We start from the raw sequence: 22112 nt of genomic DNA on the forward strand, positions 1-22112 counted from the left end.
GCAATCCCGCCTATCCTACTGAATGGTAACGTTATTCCCTACAGCAAAACAGTTAAAAATCTGGGCGTAATTATGAATGAAACACTTGATTGGTCTGATCACACAAAAAGAATCTGTAAGAAGATTTTTGGAGTGCTTCACCCTCTTAAACGGCAAAGGGATGTATTTCCATTTGAGCTTAAGGCCAAACTAATACAGACACTGGTAGTCCTTATTATTGATTATTGTGATGTTGTTTTAGTTGATAAGACGAGAGAAGAAACACTTAAACTTCAACGAGCACTGAATTCCTGCCTGCGATTTATTTACAATATCGGGTAAGATGTTTCATATCACCCCATACTATAAGGCTCTCTCATGGCTGAAGCCTGATGAACGTCAGCAGCTACACATTTCAACGATGGTACTTCGAGTACTAGCTGAAAGTCAGCCAATGTATATATCTTCTAAATTAACCTTTTTATCATCATTTCACAACTTAAATACACGTTCCAGATCCTCTCTTTCTATTCCAGTTCACCGCACAAATAAATAGATCGTTTGTAGTGACCGGCGCCAGATTATGGAATTCCCTGCCAGCTCTTTACAAAGATTTAAGGTCACCTGCCGAGACTACCTGCTCAGGACAGCTAACTGAATGGTTGAAGTATGAATGTGTGCACGCCTGAGTATTAGTCATTATTAAGAGTTTTAATATTAATTAGTTTTAGTATTAACTTAGTAATGTATTTAAATTTACTATCTAATTTTTGTAGTTTTAACTATTTTAAATATCTCAGTATTTTATTTAAGATTTTGATTAGTATGTGGTTAAGTGGAAGACAGGGCCTCGAGCCCTAACTTTGCCACTGAAAGAAAAAGGAAGGAATGAATGAATGAATGAATGAATGAATGAATAAATAAATAAATAAATAAATAAATAAATAAATAAATAAATAAATAAATTTGTACGTAGTTCACTTAATGAATGAGACATCATTTGATTGTAAATAACATAATTGATAGCTTGAAGCCGTAGTCAACGATTGATGTTGAAGGAAAATGACAAGCTAATACATAGTAGAAAGAATATAAAATTGGTTCAATGTTGAATATACAATACAATGATAATACGTCGTACATAATTCACTTAAAGAAGGAGACGTCATATGATTGTAAGTAACATAGTTGATGGCTTGAAGCAGTAGTCAATGCTTGATGTAGAAGGAAACTGACAAGCTAATATATAGTAAAAAGAATAAAGTAAGTTCAATGTTGAATATAAAATGGGAAGGAAAAGCATTCCAATTGCTGGGTCAATGTCGTTATTTGACGTTGGAGTGTGTTGCCCAGAACATTTATTATTCGACAGGTCATAAGTTGTTTATGGTTTAATCCGGTGAGATTGTGTTGACATGGAGTTCAACAGATGCTTGTAGATGGCCTAATTTGTTGTAAGTTAACCATGTAGTTTGCTGAAATGATGATGGGCCATCACTCGCTACGTTGATATGGTTTTGGCGTGAAGAGGGCGATAATATTCATTGAAGCCGTAGTCAACGATTGATGTTGAAGGAAAATGACAAGCTAATACATAGTAGAAAGAATATAAAATTGGTTCAATGTTGAATATACAATACAATGATAATACGTTGGTAAATTATCAGATTATGGAATTGAGCTTAAGGCCAAACTTTTGGCCAGAAGTTTGTAATTGTTTTAGACGTTTTGTAATTGTAATTGAGTTGAAATGTTAGAAAGAATGTTGAATAGTTGTTTTCTTCTTCTGAGTGAAAATATATAATTTTTCAACGTTGATTGTGAAACTTGTTATTGAAGAATATTGTAGAAGTTTGATGGTTTAATGGGGCTGTTGGATCACTTACAACAAATTAGGCCATCTACAAGCATCTGTTGAACTCCATGTCAACACAATCTCGCCAGATTAAACCATAAACAACTTATGAACTGTTGAATAATAAATGTTTCGGGCAACACACGCCAACGTCAAATAACGACATTGACCCAGCTATTGGAATGCTTTTCCTTCCTATTTTATATTCAACACTGAACCTATTTTATATTCTTTTTACTATATATTAGCTTGTCAATTTTCTTCTACATCAAGCATTGACTACAGCTTCAAGCCATCAACTATGTTACTTACAATCATATGACGTCTCCTTCTTCTGTGAATTACGTATGAATTTACCAACGTATTATCATTGTATTGTATTGTACATTCAACATTGAACCGATTTTATATTCTTTCTACTATGTATTAGCTTGTCAATTTCCTTCAACATCAATCATTGACTACGGCTTCAAATTTATGTTATTTACAATCAAATGATGTCTCATTCATTAAGTGAACTAAGTACGAATTTATCATTGTAATAGAGTTTTAATTATTTCAGAAACATTTTTATGATGAACTGTAAATTTTAACTCATACACATCATCTTCAAACATATTTTTAGAATAATCTTTAACCATGTACCTGGTAAAAAATAAGGTTTTGATATTGACTGAGGATGCCTCATAAGAAGAGGCAAACATGTCTCATTATATTTAAAGAATGTTTCAACTCATATGTTAACATTCTGTATCGTATTGAATAGGTGGAAAAATAATAAATATTTTCCTATACACATTCTATGGAGACTATTCATAGACTACATAGGGCCATTCCTGTAATAAAAAAAAACAGCTATTGTTTCGCACTTGTTTGTGTTGACACTTTCTAGCATTTTACCTGGCTATTCTCTACCGTTATGGCTAACACTAACATTTCTTGTCTAAAACAGATCTTTGCTTCTTTTGGTCCTTGTCAGTTCTTAGTAAGTGATAATGCCAACGCTTTTACTTGTATTCAATTCTGTTACTTTTGTTTGACTTGTCCATTTCTCACGTATTCAAGCCAAATAATGCAGAGAGAATTAACCGAAACCTTAGGTCTGCTCTTGATTTCCTACAACTCTTCTCACCACTCGAAGTGGGATTCTTCTTTGCACTGGATGTCCTATGCCTTTAACACTGCTGTTCAAGAGAGTCACAAGCAAACTCCTGCTTCATTAATGTTAGTTTTTACCCTTAATTCTCTGCCCTTTAATCTGTGATGACCCTATACATCAATAAAAAACCAAATAAAATTTATGAGCTACTCTAATCTGTGGTTGATTAATGATCTCCTTCCAGATATATTAAATCCAGAAACAATCCGTGCTAGTTGGCATCGTGCTCATAGAAATTTAAAGGTTTCACATGCTACAATTCAGCGTAAATACAAGACCACACAATCTGTCAGTGGGTGACCAGAGCTTTGTGAAGACCTATCCTGTTAATAGCACTGCTAGTAGATCCTACTATGATGGCTTATGATTTTATTGGGTTAACTTTAAGGGAATTATTAACAGTCCAGTCTCAAATTCTGTTTAGATATTCATTCATATTATTTATGGCCAGGAGAATGTTGTTGGGGTCTGCGTGTATGTACAACTGTACGTCATATGCATATAAGTGGTATTTACAGTTTTTTAGATTTTCTGGTAAGTCATTTAGGTACATGAACAAGAGGAGTGGTGCCAGTACACTGCCTTCAATTATGCCCGCTTCTGTTTGTTCCCAGTTTGAGGTATTAGTGCCTACTGATACACACTGTTGATATCCTATGAGATATGACTGAAGCCAAGATAAAGGTATAGGGGAAAAATTGATAGCTTTGAATTTTGCCAGTAATATGTCTGTCTACGCAGTCAAATGCTTTACTTAAGTCTAAGAATATGAGAATTGTCATTTATCTTTTGTCCACTGATAACCTGCAATAATGCCATGGTGGTGCTGTGGTTAGGTTAGAATCCTGATTGATATCTGTCCAGTAGGTTGTATTTTTGAAGATAAATACAGAATTGTTTGTGTACGATTTTTTCGAGTATTTTACCTAGGAAGGGTAATATATAAATTGGTTGAAAGTCTTCTGGGTTGCTTTGGTTCTCTTGTTTTTCTAAATGTCGTACTATGGCACACTACCATTCTTAAGGAAAAATCCCAGTCAAGATAGATGTGTTTACAATGTGTGTGATTGTGGGGAGAACAATTTCTATAAGCTTTTTATCTGTGGCAAGTTTATTCCATCACAACAGTTGCGTCCGATTTTAATTCAGATACTACGATCCTAATGTCATGTGCTGGAACGTGGAAAAATTGAAATGGATCAGTCAAATCTCCTGTACAAGTAAATCGTATTTAGGTATGTCAGGTTAGATTAGAATTCACAGAGTTGGGAGTTGTATTTGCTGTTTCTGCCAGCTTCTTGTTCTTTTGTTAGTGTACATTTAATTGTCCTGTGTAAAGATTTTTTTTTGTTTTTGTAAATAACTGATTAGGCAAGGTTTATTTTAGTACCTTCCTTGTGAATGTTCATTGTAAAATTTTAATATGGGTTAGTGAGTAAACTCATGCATTTTCTTTCCCTTTTGGTTTTTCATTCCTTTTTAAAATTTAGCTTACACCAGGATTGGCTAGGCTCCTCAGTGAGAGAAAGTTTAGGCTCGGATGAGCGAAACTGGCGCGTTCACAAACTGGTGAAGAGTTGGAGTTCGAAGTACTATCATCTTGTTAAAACAAAAATCCAAAATCTAAGTTAAACCCTTCCTTCTTTCTTTCTTTCTTTCTTTCTTTCTTTCTTTCTTGTTTCAACAATTTACCTAAATGTGGGAAAACATCTCTGGCTGCTGGTCTTGCCTTATGTGAAGGTTTTCTTCTGCTGATTGTGTTACTGCATTACTATGCCATCCTGAGCAATGGATCACTGTCTCTGTTCCTGGTCAGTTCACTAAATGGGTGAGCTAGGCCAAAAATTACCAGACTGCCATGGTTGGACTGTTAGGTGGTGCTAGGTGTTGTTGGCAGCGGCCAATGTTAACGGCCCTACATCAGTATCAGTGAAACCAGAAGACAAGGTGGAATACTTTGATGCACTGTGGACATTTTTGTTGAGAATGGCATCAAGACGTCGGGGTTGTATCGTGTGCACATTGTTCCCCAAATGTAAAGTTTTCTTTCTGCGCCCTGGCTCAATTTTGAGTGGGGGAGGATGTGATGTATGCTGCAAGTCTTTATTTCTGTTCAATTTCTGGCCTCCTTCAAGAACACTGATGATCTTTAAAAAAAAAAAAAAAAAGATCATTCATTTTTAATCATCAAAATTTGTGGGACACTGTACCACACGTGTCAAATTCTCTACAGCGTATTTCAATGGCACAGATCTACTACATTCGAGAAGCTTCCAAGGACAAGTTAAACAGTGTCAAATTAAAATATTTAAAGCGATTGGAGTAAATAAATTGAAAGGGTAAACTCGTGCATTCACTGGTTAATTTTTCTGATGTGCTGTTTCCGGTCTCCTCCATAGCATTGCTATTTTTGGGAAGCATGTTGCAGTCTGAGGGCATTCTGATTATGGAATCCGAGTGCGTGGACGTGTGGGCAGCGTGCTCCATATTCATGAGGGGCTTAGCTCTTCCTGGGTTAGCGAATCTTACATTTCCTTATGTAATTTTTTGTAAACTTGATTTCTAATCTTAACTTGTTACAGGAATTCACCAGTCAATTGATTTAACCTAAATCGAAATAATTTTGTGACTGTGTAATAAGTGTTTTACAACCATCCTCCTTTTGCAAGAGGCAAGCGTGTTTCTATCGGTTTTGTAACCTATAATTTAAAATGTCCACCAAGCTTGACCTCAGTATTTCAGTTTTAACTAATTTTAAATTGGTTTTTCTATGACCTGCACTCTTCTTTAGGGAAGGTGGTCATTTCACATTTTCAACTTGTAATCAATTAATTATCTTTTCTTTAAATATTGATCCACTCTGTGGAGTGGACGAATTCGCTTTCACATAACAATTTTAGATTGCTTTTGTGTTTATAGCAACTTAAATTACTTTTTATCAAGACTAGCAAAGTTCAGGTCATCCTGGAGATGTTTGTAAATCTATTTAATCATTGTTCCTATGTCCATTTGCAAGAAACAATCTTCGATGATTTTGCATAAAATTCAATAGACTTTTATTTCTTCATTACACTATATTTGTTGGTATTAGAATAACTGTCTTTAGGCAACTTCTAAATTGTGGAAGTGCTACTATGTAATAAATATATATAATTGATAATTAACTTTTCGATTAAAATTAGTATTGTTTGCTAAAATTATTGTTGGTTAGGCTTGTCATGAACCAAGATTTCCTAGGAATATGTTAAGTCTATGGTTTTTTTTTTTGGATATGTTTTGTTACATTGTTAATTTGTTTGAATGTTTTTCTTATTTTGAAACTTAAAGCATGTTTTAATAAACTCTTCTCTTAAAAAAAATTACTTTTTTTGAGGTTATCATCCACAAAAGTTTACGTTCCAACACCTCGTAGGGTCTATTCTGCTTTCCATGTCCTTGACCTATAGTTGTTGATTTTACTTGATTTTATTTGGTTTTATATTTTGTTTTTTAGTGGTAAATTTCCATGTTTCAAATTATTTTTGTTTAATGTTGGTTGTTAATCGCTCTAAAGTTACAGGGGTGCACCCCACAGAGATATCATATTTCATGAATAATTAAACTGTGCTTAATTACTGTCAGAAAATGGAAGCATGCTTCTTGAGTTAAGTTGTAACAAAAATGATTTATTCTAAGCTAAATTAAATCATAATCATTTGTCAATTGCTTCCACAAAAATTGCAGTTAAATGGATTAAGGCAAACACTCTGTTCCTGTGCCACAGCAATTAACCACACACAGCTTAAATTATTGTGCCAGCCAGGAATCTAACCTGGACCTCTGAAAGGCTGACTATTCAGTCAAGGAGCTGGACTGCTGTAATGATATGGCTGCAATTAAAAATGGAAGTTTTCAGATTCACAGAATTATGCACTCATGGAAGTTGCTTGCTTGTTCTTAATCAAGAAAGAATTCTACATATTTGTGGAGAGAGGAAGTTGATCAAGATGCAGTTTACAAAGGTAACACAAAATGAATGCCCGTTCTCAACACCTTCAGTGCACTTGAAACTGGGAGGAAAAAATTTGTTCTATTATGCACAATATTCCCAGTAGTATTAATGGCAATGGTAAACATATGATTTGCCTAACTAAGAACAGTAGGCTACATAACATTGTAAAAATCCCACAATGCCATCATAAATGGCTTACCTTTTTTTTTTTTTTGAGTAGTCAGTCCATAGACTGGTTTGATGCAGCTTCCATGCCACCCTATCCTGTGCATCCTACACCTGCTCTAATCTGCTTGTCATATTCATACCTTAGTCTACCCCTACAGTTCTAACCACCTACACTTCCTTCAAAAACCAACTGAACAAGTCCTGGGTGTCTTAAGATGTGTCCTATCATTCTATCTCTTCTTATCAAATTTAGCCAAATCGATCTCCTCTCACCAATTCGATTCAGTATCTCTTCATTCGTGATTCGATCCATCCATCTCACCTTCAGCATTCTTCTGTAACACCACATTTCAAAAGCTTCTATTCTCTTTCTTTCTGAGCTAGTTATTGTCCATGTTTCACTTCCATACAATGCCACGCTCCACACGAAAGTCTTCAAAAACATCTTTCGTAATCCCGATATCAATGTTTGAAGTGAGCAAATTTCTTTTCTTAAGAAAGCTCTTCCTTGCTTGTGCTAGTCTGCATTTTATGTCCTCCTTACTTCTGCCATCGTTAGTTATTTTACTACCCAAGTAACAATATTCATCTACTGCCTTTAAGACTTCATTTCCTAATCTAATATTTCCTACATCACCTGCCTTCGTTCGACTGCACTCCATTACTTTTGTTTTGGACTTATTTATTTTCATCTTGTACTCCTTACCCAAGACTTCATCCATACCATTCAGCAACTTCTCGAGATCTTCTGCAGTCTCAGATAAAATAACAATATCATCGGTAAATCTCAAGGTTTTGATTTCCTCTCCTTGGACTGCGATTCCCTTTCCAAATTTCTCTTTAATTTCCTTTGCTGCCTGTTCTATGTAAACATTGAAAAGGAGAGGGGACAAACTGCAGCCTTGCCTCACTCCTTTATGGATTGCAGCTTCTTTTTCAAAGCCCTCGATTCTTATCACTGCAGACTGATTTTTATACAGATTGTAGATAAATCTTTGTTCCCGGTATCTGATCCCTATCATCTTCAGAATCATAAATAGCTTGGTCCAATCAACATTATCGAATGCCTTTTCTAGATCTACGAATGCCATGTACGTGGGCTTGTCCTTCTTGATTCGATCCTCTAAGATCAGACGTAAAGTCAGGATTGCTTCACGTGTTCCTACATTTCTTCTGAAGCCAAACTGATCTTCTCCCAACTCAGCTTCAACTTGTTTTTCCATTCTTCTGTAAATAATACGTGTTAAAATTTTGCAGGCGTGAGATACTAAACTAATGGTGCGGTAGTTTTCACACCTGTCAGCACCGGCTTTCTTGGGAATAGGTATAACAACATACATACATACACTATCATTATAGACTGTTATGCCTTTCAGCGTTCAGTCTGCAAGCCTCTGTGGATTTACTAAACGTCGCCACAATCCTTGATTTGCAACTAGTGTTGTGGCCTCATTTAGTTCTATACCTCCTATCTTTAAATCGTTAGAAACCGAGTCTAGCCATCCTCGTCTTGCTCTCCCTCTACTTCTCTTACCCTCCATAGCAGAGTCCATTATTCTCCTAGGTAACCTATCCTCCTCCATTCGCCTCACATGACCCCACCACCGAAGCCGGTTTTTGCGTACAGCTTCATCCATCGAGTTCATTCCTAAATTAGCCTTTATCTCCTCATTCCGAGTACCCTCCTGCCATTGTTCCCACCTGTTTGTACCAGCAATCATTCTTGCTACTTTCATGTCTGTTACTTCTAACTTATGAATAAGATATCCTGAGTCCACCCAGCTTTCGCTCCCGTAAAGCAAAGTTGGTCTGAAAACAGACCAATGTAGTTTCGTCTGGGAGCTGACTTCCTTCTTACAGAATACTGTTGATCGCAGCTGCGAGCTCACTTCATTAGCTTTACAACACCTTGATTCAATCTCACTTACTATATTATCATCCTGGGAGAACACACAACCTAAATACTTGAAATTATTGACCTGTTCTAGCTTTGGATCACCAATCTGACATTCAATTCTGTTGAATTTCTTACCTACTGACATCAATTTAGTCTTCGAGAGGCTAATTTTCATATCATACTCATTGCACCTATTTTCAAGTTCCACGACATTAGACTGTAGGCTTTCGGCACAATCTGCCATTAAGACCAAGTCGTCAGCATAGGCCAGACTGCTTACTACATTTCCACCTAACTGAATCCCTCCCTGCCATTTTATACCTTTCAGCAGATGATCCATGTAAACTACAAACAGCAAAGGTGAAAGATTACAGCCTTGTCTAACCCCTGTAAGTACCCTGAACCAAGAACGCATTCTACCATCAATTCTCACCGAAGCCCAATTGGCAACATAAATGCCTTTGATTGCTTTTAATAATCTGCCTTTAATTCCATAGTCCCCCAGTATGGTGAACATCTTTTCCCTCGGCACCCTGTCATATGCTTTTTCTAGATCTACGAAACATAAACACAACTGCCTATTCCTCTCGTAGCATTTCTCAATTACCTGGTGCATACTAAAAACCCTATCCTGACAGCCTCTTTGTGGTCTGAAACCACACTGGTTTTCATCCAGCTTCCTCTCAACGACTGATCGCACCCTCCCTTCCAGGATGCCAGTGAATACTTTGCCTGGTATACTAATCAGTGAGATACCTCGATAGTTGTTGCAATCCTTCCTGTTCCCTTGCTTATAGATAGGTGCGATTACTGCTTTTGCCCAATCTGAAGGTACCTTACCAACACTCCATGCTAATTTTACTACTCTATGAAGCCATTTCATCCCTGCCTTCCCACTATACTTCACCATTTCAGGTCTAATTTCATCTATTCCTGCTGCCTTATGACAATGGAGTTTATTTACCATCCTTTCCACTTCCTCAAGCATAATTTCACCAATATCATTTTCCTCCTCCCCATGAGCCTGGCTGTTTCCAACACCACCAGGATGATTTCCTTTCACATTGAGAAGATGTTCAAAATATTCCCTCCACCTCTCCAGTGATTCCCTGGGATCTATTATGAGTTCACCTGAATTACTCAAAACACTGCTCATTTCCTTTTTCCCTCCCTTCCTAAGATTCTTTATTACTGTCCAGAAAGGTTTCCCTGCTGCTTGACCTAGCCTTTCCAGGTTGTTAACAAAATCTTCCCACGACTTCTTTTTGGATTCAACAACTATTTGTTTGCTCTGTTTCTTTCATCTACATACATCTCCCTGACTGCCTCGGCCCTTGTTTGGAGCCATTTCTGATAAGCCTTCTTTTTACGTTTACAAGCTGCTCTCACTTCATCATTCCACCAAGATGTTCGCCTTTTCCCATCTTTACACACAGTTGTTCCCAGGCATTCCCATGCTGTTTCTACTACAGCATCCCTGTTAGTCACCCATTCACTTTCTATATCCTGAACCTGCTTACTGTCTACTGTTCGAAACTTCTCACTAATCATATCCATGTACTTCCATCTAATTTCCTCGTCCTGGAGATTTTCTACCCTTATTCGTTTGCAGACAGATTTCATTTTCTCTACCTTAGGCCTAGAGATACTTAGTTCACTACAGATCAGATAGTGGTCTGGATCATCGAAAAATCCCCGGAAAACTCGTATATTCCTAACAGATTTCCTGAATTCGAAGTCTGTTAAGATATAGTCTATTATGGATCTGGTACTCCTAGCCTCCCATGTGTAGCGGTGAATAGCCTTATGCTTGAAGAATGTATTTGTAACAGCTAAACCCATACTAGCACAGAAGTAAAGCAAAACGCTTCCCATTCCTATTAGCTTCCATATCTTCCCCACATTTACCAATCACCCTTTCGTATCCTTCAGTTCTATTCCCAACTCTCGCATTGAAATCGCCCATTAGCACTATTCTATCCTTGCTGTTGACCCTGACCACGATGTCACTCAATGCTTCATAAAACTTGTCAACTTCATCCCCATCTGCACCCTCACATGGCGAATACACGGACACAATTCTAGTCCTAATTCCTCCAACTGACAAATCTACCCACATTATTTGCTCATTTACGTGCCTAACAGGAACTATGTTCCGTGCAATGGTATTCCTGATAAAGAGCCCTACCCCATACTCTGCCCTTCCCTTTTTAACACCCGTCAAGTACACTTTATAATCTCCTATCTCTTCCTCGTTATCTCCCCTTACCCGAATATCACTTACTCCTAGCACATCCAGATGCATCCTCTTTGCTGACTCAGCCAGTTCTACTTTCTTTCTTCCATAAGCCCCATTAATATTGATAGCTCCCCATCGAATTCCATTTCGTTCGCCAAGTTGTTTCCAAGGAGTCCCTCGCCTGTCAAATGGGAGTGGGACTCCGTTACTCCCAATACGTCCGAGGCTTGCTTAAAATGTTCTGAGCTCGGTCGATTCATGAAGCAGGATGCTACCCTACTTGCACATAGTCCAAGTGAGGATCTCTCCTCTAACGGGTTATGGACCACCGGTGGATTGTATAGTCCTAGCCGCCTGAGCACAAGGAGGGCCAGGACTCAAAATATGTCCGAGATGCCCACTCCCATTCCATAGCAACTGGTATCCCGACTCTCAGGACCACTTACTAGGCCACTCAGCCGTTGCCCATGGTTCACGAACTAGGACGTAACTACAGTAATCCACAAACATGAACAACATTCTGCCGAAAATCGGATGGGACTTCTCCTATCTCATACATCTTGCACACTAAATGAAATAACATTGCCATGCTGGTTTCTCCTAAGGCAGTCAGTAATTCAGAGGGATTGTCATCAATTCTAGGTGCCTTGTTCCTATTTAGGTCACTCACAGCTCTGTCAAACTCTGACCTCAAAATTGGGTCTCCCATTTCATCAGCATCAACAGCCTCTTCGTGTTCCAGAACCAAACTATCTATATCTTTACCTTGATACAACTGTTGGATATGCTCCTGCCATCTTTCTGCTTTGTCTTCTTTCCCTAGAAGTGGCTTTCCATCTGAGCTCTTAATATTCACACACCTAGATTTCCTTTCTCCAAAGGTTTCCTTGATTTTCCTGTATGCAGCATCTACGTCTCCCAGGACCATACAGCCTTCGACATCCTTGCACTTCACCTTCAATCATTCTTCCTATGGCTTACCTATGGAAATTTATTCACATGTTCTTTTCTTCAGCGAACAACAAAGCTGTGTTGAAGTGCTAATATGAAAGATCACTGCTCAAAAGTGGAGGAAACTAGCCAATCAACTACAAGCAAATACTGGCTCAGAATGCCTGTGCAGTGATCCCTGGTCTGAGCTGGGGTTACTAATCAGGTTGTGTCCAGATACAACTGGTCAAAACAGGGATATTTAAACCAGTCCAAAACAGGGGAATGTACTGTTTACTACTTATAATAGTAATGAATGATATCACAGGACAGCAAAAGCAGCATATGGAGGTAGATGGAAGATTATGGTGTTACTTGCTGATATAAAAATGTGGTGAAAGGATAAGAGGGAAGTTGAAGAATAGTTCCATGCAGTAAAGTGGAAGAGTGAACAACGGGGAATGGAGATAAATTTAGAGAAAAACACAATGGTGATAAGAGGAAAGTAAAAAAAGGTAAAGGAGCTATGAAAAAAAGAGACCAAAGATTTCAAAGTAGTGAAGAACTTAAGAACCTATGAAGTGAATAAAAGGGAAATTCTAGATTAGAGCAATAATCAATCAATACTGATCTGCATTTAGGGCAGTCGCCCAGGTGGCAGATTCCCTATCTGTTGCTTTCCTAGCCTTTTCCGAAATGATTTCAAAGAAATTGGAAATTTATTGAACAATTTATTGAACAACTTGAGAATGCCCTTCTTTACTAGAGTAAATAATTTACTAATGAGTCAGAGATGTAGCAATGAATGTGAAAGAAATAATGTACGAAGTATATAACATACCTACCATTATAGGTAGAAGAAATAAATGTCTACAAAAAACTGTTACAAAAAACAAAGAAAGAACGAAAGAAAGATTGTATTGAAAAGGTGGAACTAAGACATCTCTCATATAGTGATTGGAAATGTCAAGTCAAGTACTGGAGAATAAATATTAAGATTGTTTAGGTGTGTTAAATGGATATGAAAAAAATGAATTAAAAATGTAATGATAGGTTTTGTATACACAGAGTCTAAGGAGGAAGAGTAAATACATTTGGAATATTCATAAAATTCTTAAAAAATAGATCTGTAACTTTTACTGAAGCAAGGATGTAACTAAGGAAATATATCAATTTTTGTTTTCATTTAAGAAAATATTACTTTAAGAAAACTGTTATTAAACCACAACTGAATGAAAAACAGATTTTCTAAACAATTTACTTCCTTTGATATTACATAGATTGACGAGTTTCAATTACATCATTCAATTTTATTTCCTAATACTCTACAAGAACTGCACCTGGCTTGAAAGCATGTTATAAATTAAATTTAAAAGGAACATGCCAAATGATATATACTGATGAGCAAGTGAATTAGGGTTAGCTGTTGTTTTGGAGAAAAGGTACTGCAGTCCACCTGTCGAATGCAACAGCACAGCATGGCACATGATTGATGTTGTCAGACCTTGTACTGGACGTGCAAGTGACAGTTAAGCACAGGATGGGCAAGCCACGAGATCTCAGCACATTTGATGGTGGCCAGGTTGTTGGCTCCAGGCGTACGGGCCATTCTTTCTTTCCACTGGTCTTGCTTTCCACTGGCCACCATATCAAGAGGGCACCACGAGTATATGGATTCGGGAAAAGCCACCCCTGCTAGAGTCAACTGCCATGATGTTCAAGTATTGATGACAGGGGTCACTCTTCGCTAGCTCAGAAGGCAAGAGCGGATAGATAGGCCACAGTGCAACAGATCACTGGCAAATTCAATGCTAGATAATAACTATGTGTGAGCAACTGTACCATCCAGAATCATTTCCTTGTAAGGGGGTACAGAAACCACCATCCCTCTAGAGGACCTCTCCTCACTACACATCATAAAGAACCAAGACCAAAATGAGCAGAAGAATATCATCGAAATCTCGAAGCATGGTAGAAGATCACCTGGGCCCTGTTTCATAAAACATTTTTCATTAATATTATTATGAGTAAGAAACCAATAATATTAACTAATATTATGAGTATTATGTTTCATAGAGTTTTAGCTAATAATATTAGTTATTAGTTCATGAGTCAAAATTATTAGTAGATATTGCTAATAATATTAAAAAATTGTTTCATAGACAGTATGACTATAAAATTACTCATAATATTGGGATTATTTCCATGAGTGAAATCTGACTCATAATCCATATTATTAGTGAAACCAAAGTGAGTGGTATTTTAATATTTTGGCATAAAATTGTGAAGATCAGAGAAATGGTTGACTCTGATTCAAATAGTGATGAGGAGCGAGAGTATATTCACCGTCCAATAAATTTTTTTTTTTTTTTTTTTTTTTTTTGCTAGGGGCTTTACGTCGCACCGACACAGATAGGTCTTATGGCGACGATGGGATAGGAAAGGCCTAGGAGTTGGAAGGAAGCGGCCGTGGCCTTAATTAATTAAGGTACAGCCCCAGCATTTGCCTGGTGTGAAAATGGGAAACCACGGAAAACCATCTTCAGGGCTGCCGATAGTGGGATTCGAACCTACTATCTCCCGGATGCAAGCTCACAGCCGCGCGCCTCTACGCGCACGGCCAACTCGCCCGGTCCAATAAATTTTAGGCCAAGAACAGCCTGTAGAGGTAATATCTTATAATGTCCCTCTCCAAGGACTGAAGCACTAACCTCAAACCAGCAGCTTCAGATTGCACTCCACTGGTTAAGTAGTGGTGCACAGTATCATTGTGTTTCTGATATACATGGTATTTCAAGAGCGACAGTTTGCAGAGTTGTAACAGCGATAGACGACACTATTCCTCATGACGATGGATGTTGGATGGCTGACTATGGTGAAGTACTGTACTTGCCATATTCACGGTTCTTTTTTTGCAACTTGCTTTACGTCGCACCGACACAGATAGGTCTTACGGCGATGATGGGACAGGAAAGGGCTCAGAATGGAAGGAAGCGTCCGTGGTCTTAATTAAGGTACAGCCCAGCATTTGCTTGGTGTGAAAATGGGAAACCACGGAAAACCATCTTCAGGGCTGCCGACAGTGGGGTTTGAACCCACTATCTCCTGAATACTGGCGGCACTTAAGAAGTGACTGCGGCTATCGAGCTCGGTGCCATATTCACTGAACTTGGCAGTATTCCTTCCGTTTGTGGAGTACTTGATGGAACGCTCAAAACTGATGCACCAAGTGCGTATGAACCAGCATTTGCTGATCAATATGGGAAACATTCCTTGCAGTAATACTCATATGTGGAGCAAATTTAGAATTCTACAGTTGGGAGCACGGGTTGGCGACCATGGGACACTTAGCTGAGTCCTGGCCTTGCTTCCACTTACTTGTGCCAGGCTCCTCGCTTTCATATATCCTATCTGACCTCCCTTGTTCAACTCTTGTTCTTTTCTGACCCCAACGGTATTAGGTTGCAAGGCTAAGGGAGTCTTTCATCGTCACATCCTTTGTGGCCCTTATCTTCCTTCGGCCGATGCCTTCATTTTTCGAAGTGTTGGATCCCTTCCATTTTTTCTCTCTGATTAGTGTTATATAGAAGGTGGTTGCCTAGTTGTACTTCCTCTTAAAACAATAACCACCACCACCACAACCACCACCACCACCATCATCACCACTCTGAATTCTACTATGTTTGTGGGAATTGGCCTGGTAAGTGTCAGCGATGCTAGGGCTCTAGGGCTATGTGACTTAACAATCAGATGACTAATGGTTGGAGACCTTACCCAGGTGTAGTTCTGCTCAGAGAATCTACCCTTTTCTGCTTGGCCTATACCATCAGTAAACTAAGATTTTGCTAGTTCATCTTAACAGAGATTTTTAAGAGCACATAAAAAAAGGAGGAGGTTTATAATATGTGCAATAGGCTGCAATTCAAAAACATTCTGCAAAGAAATTTTTTTCTCTCACATCACTTCCAATTCTTTTACCCATTTTCCTATGTACAGAGACAGAACAACAAAAATATCAAGTGAGCCTATTGAACATATGGATTAAAAGCCAGTTGTAGTCCAGCACTAGCCTACTGCTGGGAACAAACATAAACCAAGAACATATGCAACGAACCGATTCTAACATCCAAATGGATTAGCAGACTAATGAAGTAATATTAGGAGTGAAGACATTTTATTAGCCATGTATAAATCTTTATGAAACAGAATTTGGTTAACTTATAATTATTTTTATGAGTTCTAATATTATTAGTTTTATGAAACAGGGCCCTGGACAGATGAGTCGAGGTACCAGGTGGTACACACCATTGGCAGAGTACAAGTGCATAGCCAAGCATGAGGCAATGGATCCCTACTGCCAGCAGGGTACAGTTCAGGTTGGTGATGGTGGTATCCGTGTGTGGAGACTGTGCACCTGGGATGAAATGTGGCTCCTGGTACATCTACCAACGTCCCTTACTGGTGAATGATAAGGGAACCTGCTGACAGATCATATCCAAACATTTGTTCACCTTCAGCATCCTGCAGGAGACCTACACCTACAACAAGATTATTCACTTGCATATCGCACCTGAATTGTTGCTGATTGCTTCAATTAACACTCCACATACATACATACATACATACATACATACATACATACATACATACATACATACATACATACATACATACATACAGTGGTGGTCAAAATAATAGAGCCACCTAGCAAAGGTTTGGAATAAAGTGCAAATTTATTACTAGACATGTTTGTACTATGATGGAAACAAAATTTTACGTTGTACAGGAACCATTACAACAGAGTCACATTGTACCACAGTCAGTTATACAGATAACACAACTCAAACTAATCAATAATATTCAAAAGAATACCAGACCACAGGGTCAAAAAAATAGAGTCACTTGACACAAATATTTTGTACTTGATCCCAGTCTTATGAAACTTACAGAAACAGTCGTTTTCTCATAGGAGTGCATTAGTACTTCGTGGGATAACCCTTATTTTTAGGATTGCCCTGCACCTCTTACCCACAGAGTCGACTAAACGCCTGCATTCGTCGCTGCTGATCGCATACCAGGCTCTCTGGATTTCTTCCCAAAGTTTATCTAAAGATTTAGCTTTTGAGCGGTCAATTCTCTTGTCAACGATCTCCCATAAGTTCTCAATGGGTGATGCGTCAAGGGATTGAGGTGGCCACTCTAATACTTCGATATGGTGATCTTGAAAAAACTGCCTTATGATCCTTGCAGTATGCTTTGGATCGTTATCATGATGAAATTTCCATTTCAGCGGCATTTACTCTTAAACATAAGGCAGCATCACATTTGCCAAGATGTCTTTGTACATTTCTGCGTTCATTATGCCGTTGATACGGTGTATTGGACCAATGCCGTACCATGAAAAACATCCCCATACCGTAACACTTCCGCCACCGTATTTCACAGTTTTTAAAGTGTACTTCGGATTAAATTCCTGGTTTGGTGGGCGGCGCACATAGACTTTTCCGTCTGAGGCAAACCTATTACACTTGAATTCATCGGACCAAAGGATGTTCCTCCACCAAATATTAGGTTTTTGTTAATTTCTCCAGGCGGTGGCCAACCTTTTCCAAACATTAGCTTTTGAAACGTGTGACTTCTGTCTCGCAATGCGCCCATTCAATTTTGCGGATCTCAGTCGTCTTTGAATCGTTGAGGTTGATGGTTGAACATCATGTTTGTCGCTAAACAAAATGGCTTTCAGTCGTGGTGTTGACAAAAATGGGTCTTTTTTACTTCCCTAATGATGAGTCTGTCTACGCGAGGAGTAGTTACACGAGGTGGCCCCCTGTTCTCCACCTGCGGCTTTGTTTGTTTTGCCAGTCTAATGGCGTTCTGGACTCGTTTTCGCGAAACGTGTAAATCTTTGGCTGTTTGGTTCATGGACATCCCACTTTTGAACATCCGAAACATTACTATACGCTCGTCATCTCTTGTATTCTTTGCTCTGCCCATCTAGAAGAATGTAAACAAATCCAAACGTCAATTTATATACAAAATAATATTGAGTGGGGGTTTGTTGACAAATAATATCGCTAGCCCCCAAAACAACTGCAAAACATCAATTTGAACGGGACTTCTGTAAAACGGCTCTATTATCTTGACCCATAAGATTCTTACCTTTATGCCTCTTTTCGCACGTCTAGCTCAAACGCTTCCTTTCGCACGACTACAGATAGCAGCGACGTCTTCCCTGATGTTGTCTAAAAGGGACTGACAACACGGCACTCGTGGAGATTTTGCGAACTAATAGATATCCTAGTCTTAATCCCGTCAATAGAGGTGCCTCTATTATTGTGACCGCCACTGTACATACATTATGATTAAAGAATATTATGCCTTTCAGCGTTCAGTCTGCAAGCCTCTGTGAATTTACTAAATATCTCCACAATCCTCCATTTGCAACTACTGCTGTGGCCTCATTTGGTTCTATACCTCTTATCTTTAAGTTCGTTAGAAACTGAGTCTAACCATCATTGTTGTGGTCTCCCTCTACTTCCCTTACCCTCCATAACAGAGTCCATTATTCTCCTAGGTAACCTATCCCCCTCCATTCGCCTCACATGACCCCACCACCAAAGTCGGTTTATGCGTACAGCTTCATCCATCGAGTTCATTCCTAAATTAGCCTGTATCTCCTCATTCTGAGTATCCTCCTGCCATTGTTCCACCTGTTTGTACCAGCAATCATTCTCGCTATTTTTATGTCTGTTACTTCTTATTTATGAATAAGATATACTGAGTCCACCCAGCTTCCGCTCCCATAAAGCAAAGTTGGTCTGAAAACAGACTGATGTAAAGATAATTTTGTCTGGAAGCTGACCGCAACTGCGAGCTCACCGCATTAGCATTACTACACCTTGATTCAATCTCACTTACTATATTATCATCCTGAGAGAACACACAACCTACATACTTGAAATTATCGACCTGTTCTAGCTTTGTATCACCAATCTGACATTCAATTCTGTTGAATTTCTTACCTACTGACATCAATTTAGTCTTCGAGATGCTAATTTTCATACCATACTCATTGTACCTATTTTCAAGTTCCAAGATAATAGACTGCAGGTTTCGGCACAATCTGTCATTAAGACCAAGTCGTCAGCATAGGCCAAACTGCTTACTACATTTCCACCTAACTGAATCCCTCCCTGCCATTTTATACCTTTCAGCAGATGATCCATGTAAACTACAAACAGCAAAGCCGAATGATTACAGCCTTGTCTAACCCCTGTAAGTACCCTGAACCAATAACTCATTCTACCATCAATTCTCACTGAAGACCAATTGTCAACATACTGTAAATCCCTTTGATTGATTTTAATAATCTACCTTTAATTCCATAGTCCCCCAGTATAGCGAACATCTTTTCCCTCGGTACCCTGTCGTATGCTTTCTCTAGATCTACAAAACATAAACACAACTGCCTATTCCTCTCGTAGCATTTTTCAATTACTTGGCGCATACTGAAAATCTGATCCCGACAGCCTCTCTGTGGTCTGAAACCACACTGGTTTTCATCCAACTTCCTCTCAACGACTGATCGCACCCTCCCTTCCAGATGCCTGTGAATACTTTGCCTGGTACACTAATCAATGAGATACCTCAATAGTTGTTGCAATCCTTCCTGTTCCCTTGCTTATAGATGGTGCAATTACTGCTTTTGTCCAATCTGAAGGTACCTTACCAACACTCCATGCTAATCTTACCACTCTATGAAGCCATTTCATCCCTGCCTTCCCACTATACTTCATTATTTCAGGTCTAATTTCATCTATTCCTGCTGCTTTATGACAATGAATTTTATTTACCATCCTTTCCACTTCCTCAAGTGTAATTTCACCAACATCATTTTCCTCCTACCCATGAGCTTGGTTGTTCACAACACCACCAGGAAGATTTCCTTTTACGTTGAGAAGATGTTCAAAATATTCCCACCACCTCTCCAGTGATTCCCTGGGATCTATTATGAGTTCACCTGAATTACTCAAAACACTGTTCATTTCCATTTTCCCTCCCTTCCTAAGATTCTTTATTACTGTCCAGAAAGGTTTCCCTGCTGCTTGACCTAGCCTCTCCAGGCTATTACCAAAATCTTCCCACGACTTCTTTTTGGATTCAACAACTATTTGTTTGCTCTGTTTCTTTCATCTACGTACAAATCCCTGCCTGCCTCGACCCTTTTTTGTAGCCATTTCTGATAAGCCTTCTTTTTACGTTTACAAGCTGCTCTCACTTCATCATTCCACCAAGATGTTTGCCTTTTCCCATCTTTACACACAGTTGTTCCGAGACATTCCCTTGCTGATTCCACTACAGCATCCCTGTGTGCCACCCATTTTCTTTCTATATCCTGAACCTGCTTACTGTCCACTGTTCGAAACTTCTCTCTAATCATATCCATGTACTTCTAATTTCCTCGTCCTGGGGATTTTCAACCCTTGCTCGTTTTCAGACAGATTTCACTTTCTCTACCCTAGGCCAAGAGTCTGTCTGTCTGTCTGTCTGTCTGTCTGTCTGTCTGTCTGTTAGGTCATCAGCCCAGAGGCTGGTTGGATCCTCAAATAGCACCACCAAAGGTTATGCAGTTATAAGGAAACCCCAAAAACCAATGGCAGCACCAAAATGAGGCGTACTAGGCAAGATGAGGTGTGAGGTAGTTTGCCATTGCTTTCCTCAATGGGTCAGAAGGTACTTTTGCAGCACGACTGACCCTATGAGAAGCACCTTTCATAACACTCAGATGCACTAGTCATGCTCTGAATGTCATTACTCAGCACTACCCATACCCCAGCAACTTCCATATTGTCACAGCCATGGATATTGACTGGGACTTCGGTGGAAGCTACACTTTACTCTGGCCTGTCAGATAGTGGTCTGCATCATCGAAAAATCCCCGAAAAACTCATATATTCCCAACAGATTTCCTGAATTCAAAGTCAGTTAAGATATAGTCTATTATGGATCTGGTACCCCTAGCCTCCCATATGTAGCCTTATGCTTGAAGAATGTATCCGTAACTGCTAATCCCATACTAGCACAGAAGTCCGGAAAACGCTTCCCGTTCCTATTAGCTTCCGTATCTTCCCCACATTTACCAACCACCCTTTCGCATCCTTCAGTTCTATTTCCAACTCTCGCATTGAAATTGCTCATTAGCACTATTCTATCCTTGCTGTTGACCCTGACCACGATATCATTCATTGCTTTATAAAACTTGTCAACTTCATCCTCATCTGCACCCTCACAAGGTGAATACACTGAGACAATTCTCGTCCTAATTCCTTCAACTGCCAAACCTACCAACAAAATTCACTCATTTACGTGCCTAACAGAAACTATGATGCGTGCAATGGTACTCCTGATAAACAGCCCTACCCCATACTCTGCCCTTCCCTTTTTAATACACGTCAAGTGCACTTTATATTCTCCTATTTCTTCCTCGTTATCTCCCCTTATCCGAATATCACTTACTCCCAGCACATCCAGATGCATCCTCTTTGCTGAATCAGCCAGTTCTACTTTCTTTCTTCCATAAGCCCCATTAATATTGACAGCTCCCCATCGAATTCCATTTCGTTCACCATGTTGTTTCCAAGGAGTCCCTCGCCTGTCAAATGGGAGTGGGACTCCATTACTCCCAAAAGTCCGAGGCTTGCTTAATATGTTCTGAGCTTGGTAAATTCATGAAGCAGAATGCTACCCTACTTACACATAGTCCAAGTGAGGATATCTCCTTTAACCGGTTATGGACCACCGGTGGATTTTATAGTCGTAGCCGCCTGAGCACAAGGAGGGCCATGACTCAGAATATGTGCGATATGGCCACTCCCATTCCATAGCAACTTGTAT

At 39.0% G+C, this 22112-nt stretch overlaps 1 protein-coding gene across 6 annotated transcripts in view; it reads right to left on the reverse strand.

Moving 5' to 3' along the window:
* The window catches only part of Cp110 (Centriolar coiled coil protein 110kDa), a 446477-nt gene that overhangs the window by 381036 nt on the left and 43329 nt on the right, over positions 1-22112 (reverse strand). The window contains exon 3 of one of the 6 annotated variants that reach the window (XM_068226429.1): positions 16524-16756. The exons of the other annotated variants lie outside the window; for them this stretch is intronic. The gene's annotated coding sequence lies outside the window, so the exon portion shown is untranslated. The remainder of the gene's footprint in view (positions 1-16523; positions 16757-22112) is intronic. 6 annotated transcript variants of the gene reach the window in all.

This window comes from Anabrus simplex, chromosome 2 (assembly GCF_040414725.1).
Source record: "Anabrus simplex isolate iqAnaSimp1 chromosome 2, ASM4041472v1, whole genome shotgun sequence".
NCBI lineage: Eukaryota > Metazoa > Arthropoda > Insecta > Orthoptera > Tettigoniidae > Anabrus > Anabrus simplex.